We start from the raw sequence: 23158 nt of genomic DNA on the forward strand, positions 1-23158 counted from the left end.
AGAACTCTAGAGAGATATATATGCGATCGGCATATAGAATCGCTTTGCAACAGAAAATGAGCACACTCTTGAGAATATACTTCACAAACTTCAACTCAGGCACTCACCGCTAGAAGAAACCGATTTTGTCATGAAGTATATCGAAGGTAAGCAGATATTTTTCCAACTGCGAATTATGGTTTGCGAACAATGAAGGGTCTAATAGTAGGAACAAATCAAATAGATGAGCATCAACATCACCCCCTGTCTATCATGCAGAATATTTATGCTTGCTCTGGTATGACAGCAACGATTGAAGATGATTATGGTCGTTATATTTTGCGTAAGCTTGGATATAATTCACGACAAATACGCCATAGTCATATGTGTCATGAATATATCAATGTATACACAGAAGAAAACAACCACAATTATCATCGAAGATAACACAGATCTTTTCTCACGACATGAAACAACTATGTTATCATCATCAAAACCCATCTATCAAGCATAGGTAGAAGAAACACAGAAAAACAAAGAAGAAAGAAAAATACGAGGGAGAAGAAGAAGGAGAAGAAGAAGAAGAATGCAGAGGAGAAAAAAGAAGAAGAAGAAGTTGCACTGCCGCAGAAAAGAGGAAGAGAGGTTAAATAGATTAGGGTTTTAGACATGGACAATAGGTCGGGTCGAGTCGGGTAGGGTTTTACATAGAATAGGGTTTTACACAGATCTATATTAGGGTTTTACATAGAATAGGGTTTTACGCACGTGTACACAAATCGACACGACGTTTAGACTTTGTAAAGTATAAATCGATTTACAACTTGATAACTATTAAAAAGTTATAAATCGCTATCACTGTTATATAGAAGAAGTGTTTTATCATGATCTGTACAACAACATACATTAAGTTAAAGTTACAAATCATTATCACTATTTTATAGAAGTGTTCTATCAAGATTTGTATAACAACGGACATAAATTGAAAATGATTTGTCCTATCGCGATTTGCATTTATGAGCTCTGTCTATGTGATGGATATCCTATCGCGATTTGCTTTTACGAGCATTTTCTACGTGAATGATATGTCGTATCACGATTTACCTAATGACTGATTCATAAAAGGCGGAAAGGAAATAACTATAAACAAATCGACACAGTGTTTAGACTTACTAAAGAACAAATCAACACAATGTTTAGGGTTTAGGATTTAGGGTTTAGGGGTTCAGAGTTATGGTTTAGGTTTTAGGGTTTAGGGTTTAAGATTAAGGGTTTAATAATTTATTAAGGGTTTAGGGTTTAGCATTAGGGTTTAGTAAGATATTAAGGGTTTAGGGTTTAGGTTTAGGGTTTAGGGTTTAGGTTAAGTTATAGTAACAAATTGACACGATGTTTAGACTTAAAAAAGTACAAATCGATTTACAATTTGATAACTATCATGATTTACTTTTATGAGCGTTTTCTACTTGAACGATATGTTGTATAGCGATTTACTTGATACCGATTCATAAAAGGCGAAAAGTAAAAACAATAAACAAATCAACACGATGTTTACACTTACTAAAGAACAAATCAATACGATGTTTTGGGTTTGGGGTTTAAGATTTTGGGTTTAGGGTTTAGGGTTTAGGGTTTAGGGTTTAGGGTTTAGGGTTTAGGGTTTAGGGTTTAGGGTTTAGGGTTTAGGGTTTAGGGTTTAGGGTTTAGGGTTCAGGGTTTATGTTGTAGGGATTGGGGTTTAGGGTTTAGGGTTTAGGGTTTAGGGTTTAGGGTTTAAAGGTTTAGAGCTTAGGGTTTATGTTGTAGGGATTGGGGTTTAGGGTTTATGATTTAGGGTTCAGGGTTTAGGTTTTTGGGTTTAGGGTTTAGGGTTTAGGGTTTAGCGTTTAGAGTTTAGGGTTTATGTTGTAGGGATTGGGGTTTAGGTTTTATGATTTAGGGTTTAGGGTTTAGGGTTTCGGGAAAAGGGTTTAGGGTTTAGGGTTTCGGGTTTAGGGGTTATGGTTTAGGGTTAGGGTTTAGGGTTCAGGGTTTCAGGTTTCAGGTTTAGGGGTTGTGGTTTAGGGTTAGTGTTTAGGGTTTAGGGGTAGGGTTTAGGGTTTAAGGCCTAGGGTTTAGTAATATATTAAGAGTTTAGTGTTTGTCGTTAGGGTTTAGTAAGATATGTAGGGTTTAGGGTTTAGGAATTAGGGTTTAGGTTTAGGGTTAAATATTTGTAGTATGTAATTGAAACCTGTGCGTGAGGAATAACAATTGTAGCGACATGAGGTGGCCATTGGCGTGTTCAAATCATTGCTCATTTAGCGATTTCTATAGAAATCGCTTTAAAGCTTCGTACCTATAATTAAATAGTTGTCACGTGAATCGCTATCATCAACAATTAGAAATCGTTATTACATCAAATGTATAAATCATTCTTGATTTAAACATACAAATTGTTGCTTCAAACTTACAAATCGATATATAAATCGCTCCCTTCATAAGTACATATCGTTGTAACGTTTGGGCTTCAACAGTAAACCTCGTTGTACGATTTAGCAAACTTGAGTACAAATCTTGGTAACTTTATATATCATAAATTGCTACTGAGTTAAATATATAAATTGTTGCTGCTTTGAATGTATAAATCATAAATCATATCGATTTGGCTTTGTTACCAAAATATATGTCATTCATTTATAAAAGAAACATCGTTTTATATCCCGCTCATTGTCAAAAATCGATATGCCTTGTGAGACTTGTATTTCGGTTGACGATTTATGAGATTTACGCAATGACATCTATATCGGCCATAACGATTTGCCTTTGTATAAAAAATATTGGAATAGTATAACGCAAATCGCGATTGTAGTAATATACTATCGATTTGAGAGATACTATTTTGTTTGTTAATATCGATTTGTAAGCTATTATGCTAAATTTTTGTATCGATTTGTAATATATTATGCGATATGTATATCAAGTTTTCATTCTCCTCCTCCTTCTTCCTTTGCTTTTCCTTCTCTTCATCATCCTTATTCTTCTTCATCTTTAGTTCTTCCTCATCCTTCTTCGTTTGCTTTTCATCTTCAATATCTGATGGATCAGGCTCCGCGATTTGTATTTATGATTTATGAAGTTACCACGATTGTTGTTGTCCAGGGTTTGTGAGGCATAACAATACTTACGTTTATCGTATCGATTTGTAATATGAATAAGCGATTATGCTGAATTATCGTATCGATTTGTAGTGTATTATGTGACATGTACATCGATTTGTGTGTTCAAATCGTTGCTCAGTTAGCAATTTCTATTAAAATCATTGCACATTATTTGAAGTATGAATCATTGTAAATAGATATTATGTATTTGCTAGTGTCAATTATTATGATATTTGTTGTATGAATCACATCAAAACATGGTAATACTATAAATCATTACTTTTATTGGCATGATAAATAATAACTCGAAGATCATTACACATAATTAAATCACCTTTTTTTTGGTAGGGTCAACCCATTTTTTGTAAAGATCTTCAATTATTTTTCTTCAATGAGTATGTACAACCATTATGAATGAGCTTGTTTGCTTGCAAAGGATATATGAGATCTAACCCCTGATACAGAGTTGTCAGAACTTCTGCAGAAGAACATGAAGCTACCAGTTGTAGAGTATACTTTTGAATCTGCTCTTGTTGATTTAATATCTGATAGATCATCAGTTGCACGACAAAGGGTGGTCCGACAACAGACGACGGTAAAAGGTACTTCGGCAACAGACAACGGCAAAGGGTGCTCTCGCGGCAGCAGACGATGACAAATGGTGTTCCTCCGGAGGTGTAAGGGTGATCCAGAACGGAGAGGGCGACATATTTCGAGGTTGAGACTCTTCAAGCAGAGGTGTTTACTGCTTAGGGCGAAAACAAAAGGTTATCCTTCATTTTCTGACTGAAGGACATTTTGGTATATTACTCGAAACGTCGTTTTATGGTGCTAATGGCAGGAAAGGATACTTAAGTCTTTGCAAACGCACCGGACTTTGATGCTAAGTAATGCAAACACACACGAAAAAATGAGCCCCACGTGCTTACATACGTGGCGCTCATTCAGACTTGAGAACACGCACCTGCGTGTTCCAGGGGGTGGCGGGGAACATATAACCTACTTCGTGCCCGAAGCTAGCACCATGGGTTTGGTGACATGACCATCTGAACGGGTTTCTTGTTATATCGATCGAGCATGCTTGGATTAGAAGCAATCCTAATTCCCATGTAGTAATTAAACTTTCATATTAAAAAATAAGAGTACGTTGCAGAGGACCCCCAACTTAAAGAGTTATATTCCATTTAACCGGTTCTTTTTTCGTTCTTCACATTTGAATATGTGTTTATCATTAGGGATGCACACAAGCTGAGTTTGAGCCGAGCCCGGGCTGTTTGAACTAGGCTCGCTTCGCAATGCCCCTGTCAACAGCATTGTCAGGGCTTGACTTGGTTCCGACCTCAAGCTGAGCCAAGCTTAGCCATTGTTCCAAAATGCAATTTATGGGAGAAGGTGGTCTTCGATCCCCAACCTCTCCAAAAACTACCCAAATGACCCACTGTTGAGGTAGACCATGTATTTCATTAATTGTGACCCATAAATAAACCAACCTCTCCAAAAACTACTCAAATGACCCACTGTTGAGGTAGAACATGTATTTCATTAATTGTGACCCATAAATAAACTTACATATATTAAAAATTCCATAGATTATCGTACAACAAAAGCAATATAAGGCACTGGATCAAACTGAGCACCGCCCACATAAATGAATAACCCCTAACCCAGTAGGGAAACAACAATGTTATTGTTTTATTTTGCAAACAAGCTTTATATATACATTATACGAGCTTAATCGAGTTCAGCGACTTGATCAAGCTCGACTCCTTTAAGCACGCCAAGCCTGAACTTATATTCCAGATTGGCTCATTTATATTCATGGACGATCTAGAGCCGCGCTCAAGCTTGCTCGGCTCATTGTGCATCCTTATTTATCATAGCTACCAGGAAACAAAATGAACACAAGTGAAAAGTGAAGTGGAAGCGAAGACAGTGTTAAAAAGCAATATACAGTTAACTGATTATGCAAGCATGTGAAAAATAAAAAGAGAATACATAAAAAGCAATATGAAACACGACCCATATGCATGCTTGTAAGAAAAAAAAGTTATAATTTTCAAATATGAAAAGCATAGAAACTGAAGAAAAAGAAAGTGAGAAGTGATCAGAACCAAGAAAACTTTGAGAGAATTAATTTAAGAAATGAAAAGGAGGCAGACTTCCCACTAAAGTTAATAATGTTTCCCATATTTTCGAAGTGAGTCGCCCAAAGCTTTCTATCTTTTGCAAAACCTAAGAGTTTCTATCTTTTGAAGCGAGTCTCCCAAAGCAAGTTTTCAAATTTTGCAAGAATCCTTTTCTTAAGGAGCGAGCTTCAGTAACTATGGTGCTTATGTTCTTCTTTACCTTTGTGGCAAAAATAAAATAATTTTATATTTTTGTTAAAAGCAATAATGACTCCACGTATTGTATTTTAATTTTATAGATTTGATCTGCATGTTCTATTTGGTGAGGGTCGAGTCGATCCTCGATTAGTGTTTGCTACCCTCGTGGCCAAAGGAGGTAAATAATTTTTAGCTTTTTAATGTATTTTACTTGTTAGACCCTCCGAATGTAATCTACATGTTTGGCATAGTAGAAAATTGGTGCTTGGATAACGTTATTTCATCCTATATACGTAAGATTTGCGAAGGATTGAACAGTGAGTCAACCATCTACAATGTACCAAATTTTCAACTTCTATTAAATTGTACTTTTACCTAAAAAAAATGAACACAAGTCAATTCCTACTACTTTGATCATTTGCTACTACTTTGGTCATTGACCATGGAACACATCAACCAAGTTATATTTTATCAATAAAAGGTTCCTTACCCACAAGGATACCAAATACTTTTCCTCGTTCAAGCAGATCTCGCTTTCATGGCAAAAAGTCAAACTGATTTGTCAAAATGCTTTAAGTATCTGTATAAAGGATATAAAATGGCCATCACATTCAAGACTGTCAACTTAATTTTAAAGGAAAACTGAATAAATTTGATATGGTAAAAGGACTACTTTATTATTATTTTTAGAAGGCTAGCTGGATTTAGACTGACCCCTTTCCAGAACATCATTAGCCCCATGTGGCAGAGGTATTCGATCCTGGGCCTTCAGCTTGACACAAGACACCGCTTGCCACATGGGTTACCACCTCGGTGACGATCTTGACAAAATATGTGGCTGTGTGAGCGATGTATGAGGCTGCATATTATGTAAACACATTATGTAAATTTGAAAATTTTATGGTATTCAAAAACTTTGGACTATTGAACAAAATAAAATGGGTATTTTACTTTATTTTTTATGATGAGGAACCGTTTTCAAGAACCGAATCACTTCAATACAGAATGCAGTTGAAGACAATCCAACCTAGCTAGCCATTGAATTAAGAAGTTTCGACTTCCACAAAATAAAACTCCACAGAAGACAAATATGATTACAAAAAAAAAAATAGAAGAATACAGAACAAGGGGCATGCTTCCTCTTATGTAAGACAGATATCAACATGCTCTGCACCAAAAGGCTAAAATTATTAAAAACAGTTCGTATCCATTCTTTCGTGGAAACACTCTGATCCAACTTTTTTTCACCTAACAGATCATTCTTAGGAGAAAACAGAGGAACCAGCGTGAGCCACAATGCTATCACAGATCCAGTGCCTGGTCTTGGTCAATAAGCATCATGAGCCCAATGACAGGACAACTGCTGAGATCTATATTTGTCATGTAAGGACAAGGGAGAAGGTATAATGGGAATGAATCTCATGTATTTGTAATCAAACATCATAACAAGTAAATATCATCCACAGTGAACGTCCACTCCAAAATTCAATGGTTGAACATTCACGACATTTTTATTTTTTGATATTTGAATGCAGCATGAATTGTCTGTACAGTAAATATAAAGGCAGGCAGAATTGATACAACCACCAACAATTCTAAGTGCTGCAAACTACCATATTCAAAGGTCAGCAAATAGATGATATATTCTTGAATCTACCATGATGAGCCTTTTGGGGGTAAAACTGCTGTTGCAGCAGACAAGCAACTAAACCCAATGACATTTAACCAGTGCCAAGATTTTTGCAGTATTGTCAGCTTGTTGCCCTTGACCTTGAGATACATGTGATTGGCAAGAACAAAGGTGAGAGGGAATGTGCTAAATGTACCTGTAAGACTCGTAAAATCGCCAAGAAAGGGCAACAGAGCAGCTACAAATGTATTCACTGCCAGCGAGCCCCCTCTAACAACTACAAATGAATATTAAATCTGCGATAATCATACCAAGATATATGTGAAAAATTCTATAACACCTAAAATTATATCTAAAGCCCGAATTATAACTGAAATATGATGTCAATGTTCTACATGATATTATTGAAATAAACAGAAATTGGTAGATCTAAAGTCCAAATTATAAGCATGTCAATTCTCAAAAGAAAGCTTCAGAGTTCAAAATTGTGAGAATAAGAACAAGAAACTATTCAGATTGTTGTCGTCAATGATCAAATTTGACACTAAAAGTTGAATAAGAATTTTATGCAATATAAACCTGCAATTTTGATACTTACATAAACATGCAGCAGAAAATAGAAAAAACTTAAAGAAAATCTAGATTATAGGACAAGATAAGAAACCCCAAAATTTTTATCCTAACATAGTATAGGTGTGTAGCAATAGTAAAATGACACTTTTGATGTCATAATGCACCATTTTCTATACGTAGCAACTAAAATATAACCATGGTAATGTCCATATTTTACTTGTAACAGAATGCAAACAAGCTCAGTGCTTCAAGAAAACACTGGTTGACATTATTTGCACCCCATTCTACCAACAATTCAAGTAACCCCTGCATTGCTCTTGATGCAACTCCGGAAGCCCAACAAGGATCAATGGCACTAGAGAAAAGAGTAAGAGGAAAGCATGCAACATCAAAGGCCTCAGCAAAGTCCTTCCCTGTTAGTTGATCACCAGCCATATCTAAGGACTTGAATGCAGGCAGCTGCAGCTTTAGTTCAATAGCTGATCCATGATATAACCTGTTTTTGTTTCTAGAATTACTGTAATGAAAGCTAATACATTTTAGAGCCCATTCTGCAATTATTGAATGTTTATTTCAACAATATATGAGAGTTTGCTTGTGGTACTTATTGCTTGCCTTTGTGAGCAAGGGCAAGATAATTCCAGTATTATTTTACCAACATAAAATTCACACTATTCAACTATCAAGTTTAGGACCATGGAACTGCACAAAAAGGTGAGAACAGAGAGATGCTATGGCTCACTTCATGTGAGTTTCAAATCTGGTCCCAGGAAATTTTCCCACTCAGCAAAATACCTGTTTTCTACAAATACTTTAAAAAAATTTTATTGCAATGTACTACCAAACACATACAGTAATTCAGATATTCAAAACTTTAAAGTGGATTGTAAAACTTTACAGTAATTCACAAATAAATATGATCCAACAATGCTTAGATATAAAATGATATAATACAAACAAAAACAGAATGTTCTAAAACTAAAGATTAATCAGCAGTCCCAACAAAAAGTTGCAAATCAAGTAGGAAAAAGGAAAAAGGAAAAGAACACGGTAACACAAACTGAGGATAACCAGACTTTCCCACTCACACTCAACATTAGCAGCAAAGATTTTGGATAGATGTGCAAACATAGACCACAAAATATTGCATATGGAATAACCTGCATATATACTCGACTGTTGCAATATAAGATTTTCAATGATGCCGGGATTGATTGCCAAATGTTGGAAAACATTGGGAACCACATGAATGCTTACTGTGGGCTTGGTACATGGACCACAATAAAGAAAAGATGCAGATCATGAAATCAACGACCAGAAGCTGTATATAAGAACATGAATAAACATATAGAGTTTATTATTTAGAACTTCCAGATTTCATAATTCAACAAGCATCCAATGTATGAATATATGTTTTCAGATGTTTCTCATCTGTCAATCTGTTAAAAAGAAGGTTTTAATATTTCAAGGCAATTAACCAGTGACTACTTAACCAGAACATAATTGATCTTTAAGTAGCTTCATATGCTCATAAATTGCATGATATGATATTATACAAAAGCAATCATGAAATGTTGGCAGTGCTTAAAGGACTCTTCTACACTGTACAAATAATCTGAATCTGCTTATGCTGATAGAGTGGACAGGTATAACATGCATAATCATATGGTCAATAGTTTCCCCGCATTTTTTCAGGCTCGAGACTATCATTGGTCGACATGCTAATGGCGGAATTAATTTTTTTATTCTATAGCAGTTCATAATAAGATATGATATGAGAAGTGATCAACTAATACAAATGCAATCCTACAAATACAAACGCTATGATATGAAGTAAATTTACTAATGAGAAGCATTGTACAAGAAGCAAATACAAACTGTCTACTATAACAAAAGGAATATCAAAAATGATATAGACAAGGAAGGTTTTGACATTTATCCACATCAAATAGAGTCCCTATAAATACATATATCTAATATAACCAGGTAAAAAATACAATGAAAAGTGCGAGACAAATAAAGATCATACAGCATTTCTTCGACTTTGGTGTTTTTCTACTCATCTCCGACCTTTTCACATATAAATTGTCTACTTTTTCTTCCAACAACTCTACACTTGACTTGAGATTTCAACATATGTGCATGTTGGATCCGGGTGTTAGAAGTAGCGGATGAAATGTAACTATTACTTTCTCCAGTATCATCCACCAACTCAATAAACTTGCATTTTATGCCGCACCCGTTTTGGCATCATAGTCTACACCCTAATGTTGTTCCTTTTTTGCCGTATTCATACGGGATTATGCACCACAGTAGGAAAAAACTACTATTTCTTGTTCCATTTTGCTTCAAATACTATACACTACATACAATGTTTATAAGAAGGGGTTTAACAAGATATCTCCATAATCAATTCATCCATAAGCCAATGTAAAATTGCTCTATAAAAGTTATTATATGTTTATATAAAAAAACATAAGATAGACAAATAAAATAAGAGACAAATCAGGAAAGACAACTCAAACAATTCCCTTATCACGAGCAATCTCATCTGCAATTGCTTCTCTAATATTATGCATCTCCAATGCCTCCATTGGAGATACATCTACTTCGACCTCTCGTGTACATTGGTCTAGCTCCTCATTTATGTTGGGTATGACCTCATCGTTTTCATACTGGTTGAGCTACAAGTCTCCTAAGTCAGTCTTTCTAACGAAATTTTTTCTTTGCCATAGTTGCGATAACAATATGCTCCTGCTTGTGATATGAGAATGAAACCATTTGTCGTAGAATTGAAAACCAGCTCTTCCACACCCCAAATGTGCATTCTATGCTATTTCGAAGGATGAATGGAGGTGATTGTAAACCTCTTTTTTTGTGGTCGGGGTCCATCTCCAATAATCCTGAAGATGATATTTAACCACTCTATATGGTGTTAAAAATGAGGGCGTGTTGAGATATCTAGAGTCAACAACGCAATATTTTCCTATAAAAAATAAGTAGTTATAAATTATAAGTGCACGTATAATATATGACAAATCACATATATTTGTATATTTATAAGACATAACCTCTTACTATGAGGGGACGTAGAAAATATATATTTCTGTGTATTGACTGCATTATTTAGAATCCGAGAATCATTCGTCGTTCCCTCCCACCTAGCTTGTGCAAATGTAAAATTTATGTTAAAGTCACTTGCTGCAAGAATATTTTGGGTGCATATCCCTTTCCATCCTATATATGGAACCTGCTTATACACTGATATAATGGCATGCACGTGTGTACTGTCAAGTGCTCCGACATAATTCTAAAATATGTGAAATATACATAAATAAATCACAAATATTCAATCAAATCATGACGAGACAATCACATGTAAACTATAAAATAAGAACAAAAAATTACCTAAAAATATGACATATATTTTATTGACTTAGAAATATAACTAGGTATCTCTTCGAATGATGGTGGGATAATCATATTCCTAGACAAAGTCATCATTGCATTCAACACATTAGTAAAGTGTCAATTAATGGTTTCTCCTAAATAACTCAACATGTGCAGTCTTTTCCTCTCATTGTGAGTTACAGTGACGAGAAATATAAATAATTATTCCTCTACCCCAACTTCTCTACTATCATACAAGAAGTCATTATTTATAAAATAATTGCATAGTCTCTTTCTCATGTGAATGGTATCACAAGCAAGTCTCCAATGGGCCTCGAGTATATGATGCACATGATGGATACCACGAATGAACGAGTTTTGCATATGCTCTTTTATCATATAATTTAAAAAATAAGTTATTGTAAAACCCATTGATGAAACTAGTAACAATTTTTCTTCAAACCTCTCATCATCTAATGTTTCCTCATATGAATCCATAATCACCTACTATAATTAATGCCATAAGTCCATTCATACAAATAATAAATGTTCTCCAATGGGCCTCGAGTATATGATGCACATGATGGATACCACGAATGAACGAGTTTTGCATAGGCTCTTTTATCATATAATTTAAAAAATAAGTTATTGTAAAACCCATTGATGAAACTACTAACAAATTTTCTTCAAACCTCTCATCATCTAATGTTTTCTCATATGAATCCATAATCACCTACTATAATTAATACCATAAGTCCATTCATATAAATAATAAATGTATACTTATATGATATAATTATTAAATATCTATAAAGCATATAGAAGACAAAAGACAAATATCAATGCTCTTGCAACCACACAGCTAAACATACACAAACCATAAGATAATATGATAAAATAGACTATCAAAGCTATTACATGTCTATAAATCAATGATCGTGAAGAGTCACGAATCAAACTATCAAAGCATCAAAGTATTAAAGTATCAAAGTGTCAAAGTTATAATAAACACAAACCATAAAAGTATAAAAGTTATTATAAGCTCATGAGTCGTGTATCAACGGTTGTCATATTCATCCTTTAACCATATAAGCCTACTTTCATTACTTTGAAGTGTCAAGAATACTTCAACTTTCTTCTTGTTACTAAGGAGTCTATATCCAAATACGTGAAGAGCATTGTGTCTCTCCAAACCCTCCATCATCTTCAGAAGCTTGATTGCTTGACCTATAAAACCAAACTTTGTATTACTTCGTCTATCAATGATCGACTCATACATTTTGTTTTGGATGTCAATCATCTGATTTGCATTAGACCTCCTCCCCCAGCGTGTATTGTTCTCAACATCATCTAAATTTGATACCTCCACGGACTCCCTAAATGTCATGTAGGTAGCACACTAGTGATAGGAGTATCAGCGTCGGCAACATCCTCCTCCTCGTCGAGCTCATTAAATATTAAGTTTGCACGAGTGTTGCTTTCAGTAGCAGGAACTTCGGATAAGGTTGAGATATCTTCACCCATAGCAGTGGTCCTCCAAAAAAGAATATCACATTATTAGGAAATGCAAGTCCTCTTAGCTTAAATTTATCGTCATTTTTAAACTTCTACAAAACATAAAACGTATATATATAAAAAAACAGCCCAAAATTCAAGACTTTTTATCCATAAAAAGAAATATGTTTCAAGTATACCTTTGTAAACTCAATCCAAAATTTAGCTGACAGTGTATGTATGTGGGATGTGGTTCCAACCCAAACCAGTTTGTTTAGAAATATACATCTATGCTTTCCAATCATTTTTTACATTATCTAAGCAATTCTTTAACTTGAATATGTAAGCAAAGTGAGTTGATTGAGCAAATTTATTCTTCACAATCACTCAAGCCTCCTTACTCAAGTGTGTTCCTGGTCTATTGCCTTTCTAAACCTCATCTACACAGATTTCAACTAAAGAAGTCATCCCAATATGTTGTTCTTGATTATTCTTGTTATCCATATCCTAATACACATATTAAGAATTAAGGACTCAAAGGCATTTGAAATAAGTTTTGAAGATTATAGAAACCAACAAGCCATCTGTGCCAACTTTGTGATCAAGTTGAATAAAATATGCTTGTAGATCCATAATACAATCAAAGGTACCCAATAAACCCTAATTTAGGTTAGGTACGCAAAGCAAAAAGATGAGATTTTATCTCTGAAGACTAAAAAACCTTTGGAGTAGAAGAAATAAACTGCCCTGAGAGGCCGAGACCCTAGCTCTCTAGAGAGTTCGGGCTATTTCCTCAACGCCTCCTCTCACACTACCCACAAGTTGCTGGGACTCCGATTATGAGAAAACCAGAACGAGTGTTAGGTGTGGAGAGAGAAAGAGAAAGAATGAAGCCCACCCAGCCACTCACAGTTGTGTCGATGAGAGAGGGATTGGCGAAGAGGATGAATGACCTGCGATGCCAAACGTGATGTGAGATAAACCCTAATGACTCTGTCTTATATGTGACATATGGTAATTATCGGATTTAGCTTGGACAACAATGTCCAAGCCAGTACTTTCCGCTCCATCCTGATGATGGCGAAAGCGTGTCTCTCGCTCCTTCCTAATGGAAGAAGCAATTTTCTCCTTCAAGAAATGTAGCCTTACACTTGGGGCTTCTAGGTTGGAAGGCTTTTTATTTAACGCTTCCAAATGCTTTCTCATCTAGAAAACCTGGGTTCAGAAAGGGCGCCAAGTGTGACCTAAGACTACCACTACATGCTTTAGTTTAGTCTTTGATGGAGACGTGCTCTACTGAGAATTTTCTCCAAAGACTAGGTAAAGATTTTTTTATACCGCGTGTTTACATTCTCCACAAGGACAAGACTTAGTCCTTCAAATTGAAGAGGGCCACATTTTATATGGATCCTCTCCTCTCCCCTTTTTGAAAGAATCTCTCTCTACAATGTCTCACCTCCTCATCTTCCTTCTCCTGGCCTTGATCCCTTCCTCAAGTGCCAGCACCTTCAATTTTACCTACCGATTTAACACCCCCAATATAACCTACGAAGGTAACGCCAGCGAAGCTCGAGACGGCATCGAGCTCACCATCAACCAGGCGAACAGCGACCGCAAGAGTAGTCATGGCCGGGCCATCTACAACAATCCCATCAGGCTCTACGACAAGGCCTCGGGATTCGTTGCCGACTTCACCACCCACTTCACCTTCATCATCAATGGCCTCAACGATCCGAACAACGGCGACGGTCTCGCCTTCTTCCTCGCCCCCGTGGGCTCGACCCTTCCCGTAAACTCCTCGGGCGGACATCTCGGCCTCTTCAATGAGACCACAAACGGTTCCCCCACCAGCCAAATCGTAGCCGTCGAGTTGGATACCTTCCAAAACTGGTATGATCCCAGCGGAAACCACATGGGGATCAACGTCAACTCCTTGAACTCCACCGTTTACACCAATTGGAGTTGGGACAGCGCCCGAAAATTGGAAGGTGATGCGCGGGTCTGGTACAACTCCACAACCGGGACGCTTTTCGCGCGCTTGACATACTGGAACGGCTCCAAGGAATCGAACCTCTCCCTACCCATCAACCTCACCACGGTCCTCCCGGAGCAAGTTGTCGTGGGCTTCTCAGGAGCGACTGGGCTGTCCACCGAGCTCCACACGATCTCGACGTGGAATTTCACGTCGACCCTCCCTACCCCTGCCGCTGCTCCTATTCAGGATCATCTCTCTGCTGGTGCTGACCACAAGAGGCTCGTTGTGCTAGTGACTTGTTTGGCTGTCATACTTCTCGGAGCTTTAGCGACGACCCTGGTTGTTATTCGTCGAAGGAAAAATAAGAAAAAGGAGGAGGAGGAGGAGGAGGGTGGAGTAGAAGACGACGGTGTCAACGTGACGATGGATTTTGAGACGGGGCCGAGGAGATTTAGGTACAGGGAGCTTGCAGAGGCAACCAAAGACTTCAGCGAAGAGGGGAAGCTGGGGCAAGGTGGGTTCGGCGGGGTCTACCGGGGTGTTCTGGGCGACACCGGCGAGGCAGTCGCAGTTAAGCGGTTCTCGAAAGACAGGTCGAGCCAGGGAAAGAAGGAGTACGTTTCTGAGGTGACGGTGATCAGCCGGCTGCGTCACCGTAACCTCGTGAGGCTGATCGGGTGGTGCCACGAGCGGGACGAGTTCCTGCTCGTCTACGAGTACATGAAAGGAGGGAGCCTGGACTCGCATCTCTTCGGGCCCAAGGCCGGCCCGGTCATGTCCTGGGCACACCGTATGAAGGTCGCCCTCGGCCTCGCCTCGGCGGTGCAGTACCTGCACGAGGAGTGGGAGCAGTGCGTGGTGCACCGCGACATCAAGTCCAGCAACGTGATGATCGACTCGGATTTCAACGCGCGACTCGGCGACTTCGGGCTGGCGCGGCTGGTGGACCACGGACACAACCCGCAGACGACGGTGGTGGCTGGGACGATGGGCTACCTGGCGCCGGAGTGCGTGATCACGGGCAAGGCCAGCAGCGAGAGCGATGTGTACAGCTTCGGAGTAGTCCTGCTGGAGATTGGATGCGGGCGCAGGCCCACCCGGCCCATTGGGGTGCAGGAGGCCCGGCTGGTAGAGTGGGTGTGGACGCTCTATGGGGCGGAGGCGCTAGTAGAAGCTGTGGATGAGAGGCTGGGGTCTGAGTTCGACCGGAGGGAGGCGGAGCGTATGATGGTTGTGGGTCTGTGGTGCGCGCACCCAGACCACGAGAGTAGGCCCACGATGAGGGAGGCGCTCCGGGTGCTGAGCTTCCTGTCCGAGCTGCCAAAGCTACCGCCCACAATGCCGAAGCCAGTCTTCTTCTCGGTTCCAACCATGGAACTCGGGTTCGAAACCAGCAGCAGTACTGGAACGACCACGACCACGACGACTGAGTCATCGTCGGCGGCGTCGCTTTTGCAGTCATACAGGACAGAGGGGGGAAAACTTGATGATGAGGGTTGGGCTTAGTTTACTTTTCTTTTTGTAAATACGGCCATCATGACTGTGGGTCCCACCACACCCTTCCCCCTAAGGAGGAGCTCTTGCTCTTGTGTGTTCTCTCCTAAACAAAAATTGGCTTCTTCTTATGTGTACAGGAGGAATATCTTGGGATCCACGATAATTCATATGCCAATGTTGCCCGCGATGACTTTATAATAAAATAACATATAAAAAAGGTAGATATGCTTTTATCGAAAATGTCCCCTGTAAGATAGATATGCGTTGGACGAAAATATCCTCCAGCTCCTCGTGTATAGGTTTGCACGTTCCGCCTTTGTTTTTAGCTTGTGCTACAACACATGGCCGCCTTATCGTTCTTGCCTTGTGTTAGATAAAAAACTTTTCCTGGTTTGTTCCTACCTCGTGGAGATAACTATAAATCGAACAATTGGTTCTATCATTGATGGGCGTCAAAGAGGGATTTGTCGGCCATCTCTTTTTACAGTCTTCTCTTCTTCTTCATTTTCGTTAGGCAGTATGAAAAAAAGCAATGAAGCACAAACATTCCAATAAGTGCCATTAAAGCGTCGTGAATACCTTTCCATGTCATCGTGCTATTATTGAAGAACATATGTCGTTGTGAGTGTCATTAAGGCATTGTTTTGTTATTCCAGGTAGATTTTATTGTTTTAACGATTGGAAACTTGAAGACATTTGTAAGACGTTAGGATCTGTTCACAAGAATGCTTGGTTATAGATGCGAGCAAGGGCCTCTACCCCATCCAGTATCGTTCATTCACTCAGTATATGCAATGTAACACAAATTGCGGTTATAGTAACATGTATATCGATTTGTGAGATATTGTTTTGTTTGTAATATATTATGTTGAATTGTCGTATATCGATTTGCAAGATATTATGTGTTTTCTAGTGTCGATTTGTGAAATATTATTTTGTTTGTTGATATCAATTTGTAATATTATGTTGAATTGCCGTATATCGATTTGTAAGCTATTATGTATTTTCTAGTGACGATTTGTGAGATATTATTTTGTTTGTTAATATCGATTTGTAATATATTATGTTGAATTGTTGTATATCGATTTATAAGATATTATGTGTTTTCTATTGTCGATTTGTGAGATATTGTTTTGTTTGTTAATATCGATTTGTAATATATTATGTTGAATTGCCGTATATCGATTTATAAGATATTATGTGTTTTCTACTGTCGATTTGTGAGATATTGTTTTGTTTGTTACTATCGATTTGTAATATATTAATACTGAATTGTTGTATACGATTTGTAAGATATTATGTGTATTCGAGTATCTATTTGTTAGATATGGTGTTGTTTATAAATATTGATTCGTAAGCTATTATGCTTAACTAATTGGTAGTCGTTGTTATATGCATTTTGAATAAATCGTAGTAAATGTATGCACTTGCTAACACAAATTGATATTTTGCAGATGACAGTGTTGAGCATATCAACTAGTTGCAGTAAAGATGGCGTATCTCAATCAATGGGAAGTCATTGAGCAACTAACATCCTATTATCGACACACCTGAAGAATTGAATATGTGCACTAATGATGCATATGATAAGAAGGGTGTAGGCATTAGATTCACTCTTGACTTGAATATTCCAGCAGACGAAATGCAGTTCGATAATGAGGTAGATGATCATGACAGTGCACTTGACAAAGGTGCAGGCACCTCAAGTCTACATGATAGTACACTTGACTCTGTTCCCGTATAGGGAATGCAGTTTAATAATAAGGAAGTTGCATACAAATTTTACAATGATTATGCCTTAAAACTTGGCTTCAGTGTTAGAAGGTATTCTTGGGCAAAAAATGCATAAGGTGTCGTGGTGAGAAAGGCATATGTTTATTCTAAGCAAGGTTGGAAGAAGTCAAGTGGAAATCCAACAAGGAGCAAGCCAGATTCAAGATGCAGTTGTCCAGCGAAAACGGTGTTAAGAAGAAGACTTTCGAATGAGAAATATGTAGTTCGTACTTTAATCAATGATCATAACCATGAATTAGCCGATTCATTTATAACTCCTATGTTAAGGTCACATCGCAAAGTAACTGAAGTGCATGCTGCAATTGATGAAATAGCTGATACCGGCGGCATTACACCAAGGAAGATATACAATTTTTGTGCGCACGTAAATGGTGGTCGCGAGAATGTACCATTCACACCTATGGATCTAAGAAACCACTTAAGAAGAAAGATGTCAGAAAACATGAAGAATAGAGGAATATGTTCTTTGGTTGATTACCTACAAAAAAAATCAAACATTGACCCTGGTTTCTTTAGTGCAATGCAACTGGATGAAGATGGGTATGTTGTGAATATGTTTTGGGCAGATTCAAAGTCAAGAGTGGATTACAAATGCTTCAATGATGTGCTTATTTTTTATACGACAGTGAAGATTAATATAGAATAGTGGCCATTTGTGTAGTTTGTCAGAGTGAACCATCACTCACGGAGTTGCATATTAGGCTGCATTTTTTTGTATGACCAGATCAAGAAAACCTTTGTGTGGTTGTTCAGAGTATTTACACAGGCAATGAATGGAAAGCGCCCTGGAGTTGTACTTACATATGGTGATCATACAATTGCAGTTGCAGTGTCTTATGTATGGCTATATGCACATCATCACCTATGTTTGTGACATATCTTCCAAAATGCAGCAAAGAACACAGGACACATTTTTAATCAGAAGATAGGGTTTGATAAAAAGTTTAGACAGTGTGTACTTGAGAGCATAGACGAGGTCACCTTTATATTTGATTAGGAGCAAATGATTCAGATGTATGACCTTGAAGACTGTGTGTGGTTACGACATTTATATGCAGACAAAGAGAAGTGGGCATTGACATATGGAAGACAATACTTTTGTGCAGGTACGATAAGCACACAAAGAGTTGAATCTATGCATGCCACACTGAAAAAAATATTGTATTAATGTTTAACAATATTTCGTTTCATGGAACAATATGAATTATTTGTAGACGGTCTTAGACAGAATGAGCCTGAACAATATGTGAAATGCTTCAACACCCGCTCTGTAACTTTAGGCATGAAATTATTGACGCAAGCTGTAGATCTGTATACATTAACTGTATTTGAATGAACTAAGAAGGAGGTTATACAGGTCATGAATTGCAACATAGAAGAACATATGCAATATGATAATATGCACAAATACCATGTTGTATGGGATGACGAAGAGCATCCAAAAAGGCAAGAAGCACATGTTACGTATAATGTTGACAACAGAACAGTTGAATGTACGTGCAAAATGTTTGAATTCAAAGGTATTTTATGTCGTCATGCATTAAAGGCACTTAATCAAAAGAAGATACAAGAAATACCTGAGTCATATATAATGCGAAGATGGACGAGAAAAGCAAAGATTGAACTGCTAGAGACAAATAATGTCAGTCCATCTAGTGTTTATGAGAAGTGCTAGATAGCCTCACATTACTAACAACTATGTAGGTTACTTATGCATGTTGCAGATTTTGCATCGAAAAGCGAAGAAGCCTATGTATGTATGAGAAACGTGTCAAGAAAATTACTTGAAAAAGTGCAGTTAATTTACCATAAGTTCATTGCAGCTCGTGAAGACCAATCTAAGAAAACGAGATCAAACAATATAGGTGAAAATCATGCTTCTCCTGACCCTTGTGAGAAGTCAACATCATCTTCGACAAGTCAAGAGTAAATGTTGTAGATTATGATGGAAATATTCACCTAGCAAAGGGTATCAAAAGGAAACCTGCCTCTGATCGCAGTCGTCGGAGGACAAAGGGTGCACTAGAATTGGTTGGCAAGAAAATGTGTAAGAAACAACCAACCCCTAAGCAACCAAGCCCTTCGCATGGACAAGTATGTAATACAGTATTGTAATACCCAAAATTTTTAATGATTTATAAATTCTGAAGAAAATTCAAGTTTTAATTTTTATTTATTCTGAATGTGAATTATAGTGTTAAAACCCTTATTTTTATGGTTAGTATTGTTCAAAGTAAAGATCTGAATATATATTTAAAATCCTGATAAAATTTTGTTGAGGCTTGTTCAAAAATCAGAATTCAGGGACATTCTAGTCATTAATCAAATTGTCAAAGGGTAGCTTAGTAATTTGCCAATTCAGTGGCATTTTTCGGTAAAATACCCAACTATATAAGGTCAAAATAGTAATCTTTCTTTTAGGATATTTTCAGGGAATTAATAAAATTGTCAGGGACGAAAATGGTAATTTACCATTTTCAATGGCAGGCTATGTAATTTATTGAACTACAGAAGGACACTCAAGTAATTCTAAATCTCCTATGGCATTTCTGAAAGATGGAATTGAGCCAAGGTTAACTTGGGTATTAAAAAGTAGCAAATTGAATAAAATATATTAATTTATAATATTTTAATCTCAGACCATGGTTTTAGAAAAACCACTGGCCCAAAACCATGGACAGGCCATGGTTTTCCAAAACCATGGGAGGACAAGTGTCACTCCTCAGTGAGGAGGTGACACTAAGCCTCTCTCTCTCTTTGACACTTGTCAGAAGAATGACAAGTGTCATTCAAAAATTAATTTTTATTTACTTTGGTGACAAATGTCACCAAAGTGGGCCCCACAAGGGGGGGGCGACCTCCCTTCTCTCTCCTATAAATACCCCTCACCCCCTCTCTCTCTACTCAAGTTCAAAACCCTCCCTTCTCTCTCTAAGCTCTCTCTCTCCTACTTTCTCTCTCTACCTTTGATTTTCTCTCTCTAACTTTTAAACCAAAACCTCCGTAGAATCTCAGATTTTTTCTGAGAAACCTCTTCTAGCCCTTTTTCTCTTTCTTTTAGCAAAGTCCGTTCTTCTGCAAGAAGCTCCGTCAGATCAGAAACAGCCTCAGAAGCACTACCTGCAGGAGTTCTGCTAAACTTAGCAGAAAAGTCAGATTTGGATAGCGGAAGCGCTGCTCAAATCAACTAAACAAGGTTAGTATTCAAGAACCATCTTCTGAATTCAAATTCTCCTTCTAAACCCCAATTCTACTTTGTGTGGATTTAAATTTTGATAATTTTGTCAAAATTTAATCCAACCCAGCCTCTACGCAAGGGAAGTTCTGTTTAAATTTTTCTAAATATTTTTAAGTATTCCAAACTACTTTAGCAGTAGTTTTGGCAAAATTTTATAAAAGACTTTTGAAAAATTAAGTTTTTATAGCAGGAGTTCTGTCAAAATGATTTAAAGATTTTTGAAAAAAGTAGAATTAGTATAGCAGTAATTCTGACCAAATTTTTAAATAATTTCTAAAGATTAATTATTTTAATCAGAATTTTGGCAAAAGCTTTTCAGATAGTTTAGAAATTTTTAGTAGAAGATATATCAAAATTTTTATAATTATTTCAGAAAAAAAATTGATTTTTATAAAAAAAATTTTGTTAAAATTTTTCAAAAATCCTTTTAAATATTTAAATCAAAATTTTTGAAAAACCTTTATAAAAATATTTGTGACGCAAAGTCATGTTCGAATTCTTACAACTCGAATTCAAGTTCAAACCTTTTTTCGAACATTTGAGTTATTACAGAGGAAACTCTGTGAAAATTCTTATAAAAGTTTTAAAGTCAATTACAAATAAATTTTTTAGATTTTTAATAATTTCTTCAAAAGATACTTCTTTAAATCATAGGGCAAATACTACTCAAAATTTGATATAAAAATATTAACTAATATAATGAATTCTATCAGATTAAATCAAAGCACGAGCGCTTTATCCTATCGAAATCCAAGTAAGTTATTCTATCAAAATCTTATAATTTTATATTAGACATGCTTTTGATTCATGTTTTTTATTCATGCATGATTATCTAAATTTGATTTATGATCAAATGCATATTTCAATATCTGCATATTTCAATTTCAAATCTTATGATTTTAAATCGAATACTATGGTTAAGACATTGATGATATTGATAAATAGAAGAATTTTGTATAGCATGTTGATTTTTGAAAGATTTTATTGCTGCATGAGTCATGTCTACACAAACTTAATTCTCGCATTCACAGGCGAATGCTCGTTATGATAGAGCAAAATTCTGGATGGGCTGGATACATATGAACCGTGTTTATTTGAAAGGAATGATTTGGCTATTGAGCCTAGTTTTTGAAAAGATGAAAAGTCCTATAAAAGAATCCTTCAAGCCCATCTAGGTTTAGCCTACCCTGGAAGGGGTAGTGGTACAACCAGGAGTGACATTGTGAAGATGATAATTGTTGGGAGCGATAGATTCCCTGGACCTCCTGTCACTCGGGTTGAGGAGGTCGAGACAACGGGTCTCAAGGCTGCCGCATGCCAGTGGATGCATCCAACTCTCCTTGTTTGCTCGCCATTGCTGAGAATCTTCCCGGTCGTTGACCGCTCGCATGGGAGCCCGTTTCACTCAGGTATCCGGGTAATCCACAATAGAATAATATACCCCCGGAATACTTAGTTTGAGATCGGAGTACTCTCCACCGTACCAGGAGGGCGTTAATATCGAAACAATGACCTCTTTCTTTCACAGAATTTGATCTGAGATTATGCATTATTTTAAATTGTTTTTAATTGCCTTATTTTGCATAATTGTTCTTGAATAAATGCATTTTGATTTGTAAATTATTGAAATCATGCTTAATATTTGAATTATATGGTTTTGATTAATGACTTACTTGGCTATCATAAGTCTAACCCTGTTTTATGGGGATTTCAGGTTCAAATATGGAATAGGAAATCTTACAATGGATGTTGGACAAGTGTGGCATCGAAGAATCCAGATTCCCAAGATCCTGAGATTAATTTAGGATTTATTTTAAATTTAATCCTAAATGTTTTCATTTTTGAACCTTGTGAAAAGACTATGTATATAATGTTGATATAAATTATTGTTGTTTTTGTTGTTAATTGGAATGTGACGTGCCTGAGGTTTAGGAAACCGAAAATCAAAAATTATTTCCGCTGTTTAAAAAAAAAATAAAAATAAAAAAAATCTGCATTTTTAAAGGTTTTAAAACCCCGGGGCGTTACAGTTGGTATCAGAGCAGAGTTTTGGGAAATCTGGTTCGAGATCCACCTTGTTCATACATTACACTGTAAGTATGTACTTTAGATTTTTATTTTATT

The 23158-nt window shown here is 36.9% G+C and overlaps 1 pseudogene; it reads left to right on the forward strand.

Annotated features, from left to right (window-relative positions):
- The first annotated feature begins 13977 nt into the window (after positions 1-13977).
- Positions 13978-16011, forward strand: LOC149835013 (L-type lectin-domain containing receptor kinase IX.1 pseudogene; annotated as a pseudogene).
- Positions 16012-23158: the final 7147 nt, after the last annotated feature.

This window comes from Nuphar pumila, chromosome 6, assembly GCF_984573655.1.
Source record: "Nuphar pumila chromosome 6, dmNupPumi1.hap1.1, whole genome shotgun sequence".
Lineage (NCBI taxonomy): Eukaryota > Viridiplantae > Streptophyta > Magnoliopsida > Nymphaeales > Nymphaeaceae > Nuphar > Nuphar pumila.